The 6,593-nt window shown below is 40.1% G+C and overlaps 1 non-coding gene across 1 annotated transcript; it reads left to right on the plus strand.

Moving 5' to 3' along the window:
- Window positions 1–6,217: 6,217 nt before the first annotated feature.
- Window positions 6,218–6,325, plus strand: LOC127742465 (small nucleolar RNA R71). The gene has a single exon (XR_008003740.1). It is a non-coding gene; the product is annotated as a small nucleolar RNA R71 (small nucleolar RNA).
- Window positions 6,326–6,593: the final 268 nt, after the last annotated feature.

Here is a 6,593-nt window from a genome sequence, read left to right on the forward strand (position 1 = left end):
CAGTCAGGCAGATTCAAATGGTTATAATGGTTTTCGAAAATAATAATAAATAAAGCATAAAATATATGAAAGAGATACTTATGTAAATCCTTGGTGGAAATTTCAGATAAGTGTATGGAGATCCTTTGTCCCTTCTGAATCTCTGCTTTCCTACTGTCTTCCTCCAATCATTCTTACTCCTTTCTATGGCAAGCTGAATGTAGGGCATCACCGTTGTCAATGGCTACTTCCCATCATCTCAGTGAAAATGGTCCAAATGCTTTGTCACAGCACGGTCAATCATCTGTCGGTTCTCGATCATGTCGGAATAGAATCCATTGATTCTTTAGCGTCTGTCACTACGCCCAACAATCGCGAGTTTGAAGCTCGTCACAGTCATTCAATCCCTGAATCCTACTTGGAATACCACAAATAAGGTTTAGACTTTTTGGATTCTCAATAATGGCCACCAAAGGCTTCTAGCTTATACCACGAAGATTCTGATTAAGGAATCCAAGAGATACACGCTCGGTGTAAGGTAAAACGGAAGTGGTTGTCAAGCACGCGTTCATAAGGATGGATGATGATGAATGTCACGGATCATCACATTCATCAGGTTGAAGTGCAGCGAATATCTTAGAATAAGAATAAGCTTGAATCGAATAGAAGAACAATAATAATTGCATTAATTCTCGAGGTACAGTAGAGCTCCACACCTTAATCTATGGTATGTAGAAACTCCACCGTTGAAAATACATAAGTGATCAAGGTTCAGGCACGGCCGAATGGCCAGCCCCCAAATTCTAAGAACAAAACGTCCAAAGATAGATACCCAGATGAAAATACAATAGTAAAAAGTCCTATTTATACTAGACTAGCTACTAGTGTTTACAGAAATAAGTCTAAGTGCAAAAATCCACTTTCGGGGCTCACTTTGGTGTGTGCTTGGGCTGAGCTTGAGCTTTACACGTGCAGAGGCTTCTCTTGGGGTTAAACGCCAAGTTGTAACATGTTTTTGGCGTTTAACTCTGGTTTGTGACGTGTTTCTGGTGTTTTACTCCAGAATGCAGCATGGAACTCGCATTGAACGCCAGTTTGCATCATCTAAGCTCGAACAAAGTATGGACCATTATATATTGCTGGAAAGCCCAAGATATTTACTTTCCAACGCAGTTGAGAGCGCGCCATTTGGAGTTATGTAGCTCCAGAAAATCCATTTCAAATACAGGGAGGTCAGAATCCAATAGCATCAGCAGTCCTTTTTCAGCCTAAATCAGATTTTTGCTCAGGTCCCTCAATTTCAGCGAAAAAATACCTGAATTCACAGAAAGTAGCTAGATCCTACTAAAAACTAATAAAACATCCCTAAAAGTAGCTAGATCCTACTAAAAACTACCTAAAAATAATGCCAAAAAGCATATAAATTATCCGCTCATCACAACACCAAACTTAAATTGTTGCTTGTCCCCAAGCAACTAAAAATCAAATAGGATAAAAAAAGAGAATATATTATAAATCCCAAATTATCAATGAATATTAGTTCTAATTAGATGAGCGGGACTTGTAGCTTTTTGCTTCTGAACAGTTTTGGCATCTCACTTTATCCTTTGAAGTTTAGAATGATTGGCATCCATAGGAATTCAGAGTTCAGATAGTATTATTAATTCTCCTAGTTAAGTATGTTGATTCTTGAACACAGCTACTTTTATGAGTCTTGGCCGTGGCCCTAAGCACTTTATTTTTCAGTATTACCACCGGATACATAAATGCCACAAGCACATGACTGGGTGAACCTTTTCAGATTGTGACTCAGCTTTGCTAAAGTCCCCAGTTAGAGGTGTCCAGAGCTCTTAAGAACACTCTTTTTGCTTTGGATCACGACTTTAACCACTCAGTCTCAAGCTTTTCACTTGGACCTGCATGCTACAAGGACATGGTTAGGGACAGCTTGATTTAGCCGCTTAGGTCTGGATTTTATTTCCTTAGGCCCTCTTATTCATTGATGCTCAAAGCCTTGGATCCTTTTTACCCTTGCCTTTTGGTTTTAAGGGCTATTGGCTTTTTCTGCTTGCTTTTTCTTTTTCTTTTATAATTTTTTTTGCTACTTTTTTTTCGCAAGCTTTGTTCTTCACTGCTTTTTCTTGCTTCAAGAATCAATTTTATGATTTTTCAGATCATCAATAACATTTCTCTTTTTCATCATTCTTTCAGGAGCCAACAATTTTTACATTCACAAACAACAAGATAAAAAATATGCAATGTTCAAGCATTCATTCAGAAAACAAAAAAGTATTGTCACCACATCAATATAATTAAACTAATTTCAAGGATGAATTCAAAACTCATGTACTTCTTGTTCTTTTGTATTAAAAACATTTTTCATTTAAGAAAGGTAAATGATTCATGGAATTATTCATAGCCTTAAGACATAGTTACTAGACACTAATGATCATGTAATAAAGACACAAACATAGACAAACATGAAGCTTAAAAACCGAAAAAAACAGAGAGAGAGGAACAAGGAAGTTAAGGAATGAGTCCACCTTAGTGATGGTGGCGCCTCCTCCTTGAAGGACCAATGGTGTTCTTGATCTCCTCTATCTCTCTTCCTTGCCGTTGTTGCTCCTCCCTCATAGCTCTTTGATCTTCTCTAATCTCATTGAGAATGATGGAGTGCTCTTGGTGTTCCACCCTTAATTGGGTCATGTCATGACTCAATCCTTCTAGAGAAGTGTTGAGTTGTTCCCAATAGTTGTTTGGAGGAAAATTCATCCCTTGAGGCATCTAATGGATTTCTTGATGATGAGCTTCCTCATGCGTCTCTTGAGATCCATGAATAGGCTCTCTTGTTTGCTCCATCCTCTTCTTAGTGATGGGCTTGTCCTCTTCAACGAGGATGTCTCCTTCTATGACAACTCCAACTGAGTAGCATAGATGGCAAATGAGATGAGGAAAAGCTAGCTTTGGTAAGGTGGAGGGCTTTTTGGCTACTTTGTAGAGTTCTAAAGAGATGACTTCATGAACTTCTACTTCCTCTCCAATCATGATGCTATGGATCATGATGGCCTGATCCACAGTAACTTCGGATTGGTTGCTAGTGGGGATGATGGAGTGTTGGATAAACTCCAATCATCCTCTAACCACAGGCTTAAGGTCTAGTCTTCTTAATTGAACTGGCTTACCTTTTGAGTCTCTTTTCCATTGAGCTCCTTCCACACATATGTCCATGAGAACTTGGTCCAATCTTTGATCAAAGTTGACCCTTCTAGTGTAGGGTCGTGCATCTTCTTGAATCATAGGCAAGTTGAATGCCAACCTTACATTCTCCGGACTGAAATCAAAGCATTTCCCCCAAACCATTGTAAGATAATTCTTTGGATTCGGGTTCATACTTTGATCATGGTTCCTAGTGATCCATGCATTGGCATTGAACTCTTGAACCGTTAAATTCCGACTTGTTGAATGGGGTTGGTAAGAACTTCCCAACCTCTTCTTTGGATCTCATGTCGGATCTCCGGATACTCATTTTTCTTGAGCGTGAAAGGGACCTCAAGGATCACCTTCTTCTTGGCCACAACTTCATAGAAGTGGTCTTGATGGGCTTTAGAGATGAATCTCTCCATCTCCCATGACTCGTAGGTAGAAGCTTTTGTCTTCCCTTTTCTCTTTCTAGAGGTTTCTCCGGCCTTAGGTGCCATCAATGGTTATGGAAAAACAAAAAAAGATATGCTTTTACCACACCAAACTTAGAATGTTGCTCGCCCTCGAGCAAAGAATAGAAGAAGAAGAAGAAGAAGAAGAAGAAGAAGAAGAAAAAGATATGGAGGAGAGGGAGAGATGTGTGGGTTTCGGCCAAGGAGAAGAAGAGAGGGTTGTGTTGTGTGAAAATAAAAAAGGATGGAGGGATTTATATAGTGGAGGGAGAGGGTAGTAGGTTTGGTCATTAAGGGTGGGTTTGGGTGGGAAAGAGATTTTGAATTTGAAGGTAGGTGGGGTTTTTGGGGGAAGAGTTGATGGATGTTAGTGGTAAAGAGTTGATGTGTCAAGGATTTATCATCCCTGCACCAATTAGGTGTGTAGAACGCCCTCTCCATGCAATCCTAGCATTTAATGCCAGACTAAAGCTTGTTTTTGCCGTTAAACGCCCAAATGTAGCATGTTTCTGGTGTTTAATGCTAGCCTGATGCTTGTTGCTGGCGTTAAATGCCAGCTTTCCTTAGGGTGCTATCCTGGCATTTAAACGCCAGACTGCTACTTATTTCTGGCGTTCAACACCAGATTAATGCTCTGTTCTGGCGTTGAACGCCAGCCAGATGCTCCTTACTAGTGTTTAAATGCCAGTAAGCTCTTCCTCCAGGGTGTGCTTTTTCTTCTGCTGTTTTTTATTTTGTTTTTAATTTTTGCAATTGTTTTGTGACTCCACATGATCATAAACCTAATAAAACATATAAGAACAAGAGAAATATAGATAAATAAAAATTGGGTTGCCTCCCAATAAACACTTCTTTAATGTCATTAGCTTGACAGTGAGCTCTCATGGAGCTTCACAGATTATCAGAGCATTGTTAGGACCTCCTAACACCAAACTTAGAGTTTAAATGTGGGGGTTCAACACCAAACTTAGAGTTTGGTTGTGGCCTCCCAACACTAAACTTAGAGTTTGACTGTGGGAGCTTTGTTTCACTCTATATTGAGAGAAGCTTTTCATGCTTCCTCTCCATGTTTACAGAAGGATAACATTGAGTTTTAAACACAAGGTAGTCCCTATTCAATTGAAGCACTAGTTTACCTCTGTCAACATCAATCACAGCTCCTGCTGTGGCTAGGAAAGGTCTTCCAAGGATGATGCATTCATCCTCCTCCTTCCCATTGTCTAGGATTATGAAATCAGCATGGATGTAAAGGCCTATAACCTTCACTAACACGTCCTCTACCAATCCATAAGCTTGTTTTATTGACTTGTCTGCCATCTCTAATGAGATTCTTGCAGCTTGTACATCAAAGATCCCCAGCTTCTCCATTACAGAGAGTGGCATAAGATTTATATCTGACAACAGGTCATACAGAGCCTTCTCAAAGGTCATGGTGCCTATGGTACAGGGTATTAAGAATTTACCAGGATCTTGTTTCTTTTGAGGTAGGATTTGCTGAACCCATGTATCTAGTTCACTAATGAGCAAGGGAGGTTCACCTTTCCAAGTCTCATTACCAAACAACTTGGCATTCAGCTTCATGATGGCTCCTAGATATTGAGCAACTTGCTCTGCAGTTACATCTTCATCCTCTTCAGGGGAAGAATAGTTCTCAGAGCTCATGAATGGCAAAAGGAGGTTCAATGGAATCTCTATGATCTCTAGGTAAGCCTCAGATTCCTTAGGTTCCTCAGTTTGGAACTCCTTTTTGTTTAGAGGACGTCCCAGGAGGTCTTCATCACTGGGATTCACGTCCTTCCCCTCCTTTGTGCATTCGGCCATATTGATTATATCAATGGCCTTGCATTCTCTTTTTGGATTCTCTTCTGTATATTGCTTGGGAGAGTACTAGGAGGAGTTTCAGTGATTTTCTTATTCAGCTGGCCCACTTGTGCCTCCAAATTTCTAATGGAGGACCTTATTTCACTCATGAAACTTAAAGTGGCCTTAGATAGATCAGAGACTATGTTCGCTAAGCTAAAGAGGCTCTGCTCATAATTCTCTGTCTGTTGCTGAGAAGATGATGAAAAAGGCTTGCTATTGCTAAGCCTGTTTCTTCCACCATTATTAAAGCCTTGTTGAGGATTTTGTTGATCCTTCCATGAGAAATTTGGATGATTTCTCCATGAGGAGTTATAGGTGTTTCCATAAGGTTCACCCATGTAATTTACCTCTGCCATTGCAGGGTTCTCATGATCATAAGCTTCTTCTTCAGAAGATGCCTCGTTGGTACTGTTGGATGCATTTTGCCATCCATTCAGACTTTAAGAAATCATGTTGACTTGCTGAGTCAACATTTTGTTCTGAGCCAATATGGCATTCAGAGCATCAATTTCAAGAACTTCCTTCCTCTGAGGCGTCCCATTACTCACAGGATTCCTCTTAGAGGTGTACATGAATTAGTTGTTCGCAACCATTTCAATAAGTTCTTGAGCTTCTGCAGGAATTTTCTTTAGGTGAATGGATCCACCTGCAGAATGGTCCAATGACATCTTAGAGAACTCAGATAGACCATAATAGAATATATCCAGAATGGTCCACTCTGAAAGCATGTTAGAAGGACACTTTTTGGTCATCTTCTTGTATCTTTCCCAAGCTACATAGAGGGATTCACCATCTTTTTGCTTGAAGGTCTGAACATCCACTCTAAGCTTGCTCAGCTTTTGAGGAGGAAAGAACTTGGCCAAAAAGGCCGTGACCAGCTTATCCCAAGAGTCCAGGCTATCTTTAGGTTGTGAGTCCAACCATGTTCTAGCTCTGTCTCTTACAGTAAAAGGGAAAAATGTGAGCCTGTAGACTTCAGGATCTACTCCATTAGTCTTAATAGTCTCACAGATCTGCAAGAACTCAGTTAAAATTTGGTAGGGATCTTCTTATGGAAGTCCATGAAACTTGCAGTTTTGTTGCATTAGAGCAACTAGT

The sequence above is a fragment of the Arachis duranensis genome, chromosome 1, assembly GCF_000817695.3.
Source record: "Arachis duranensis cultivar V14167 chromosome 1, aradu.V14167.gnm2.J7QH, whole genome shotgun sequence".
Classification (NCBI taxonomy): Eukaryota; Viridiplantae; Streptophyta; class Magnoliopsida; order Fabales; family Fabaceae; genus Arachis; species Arachis duranensis.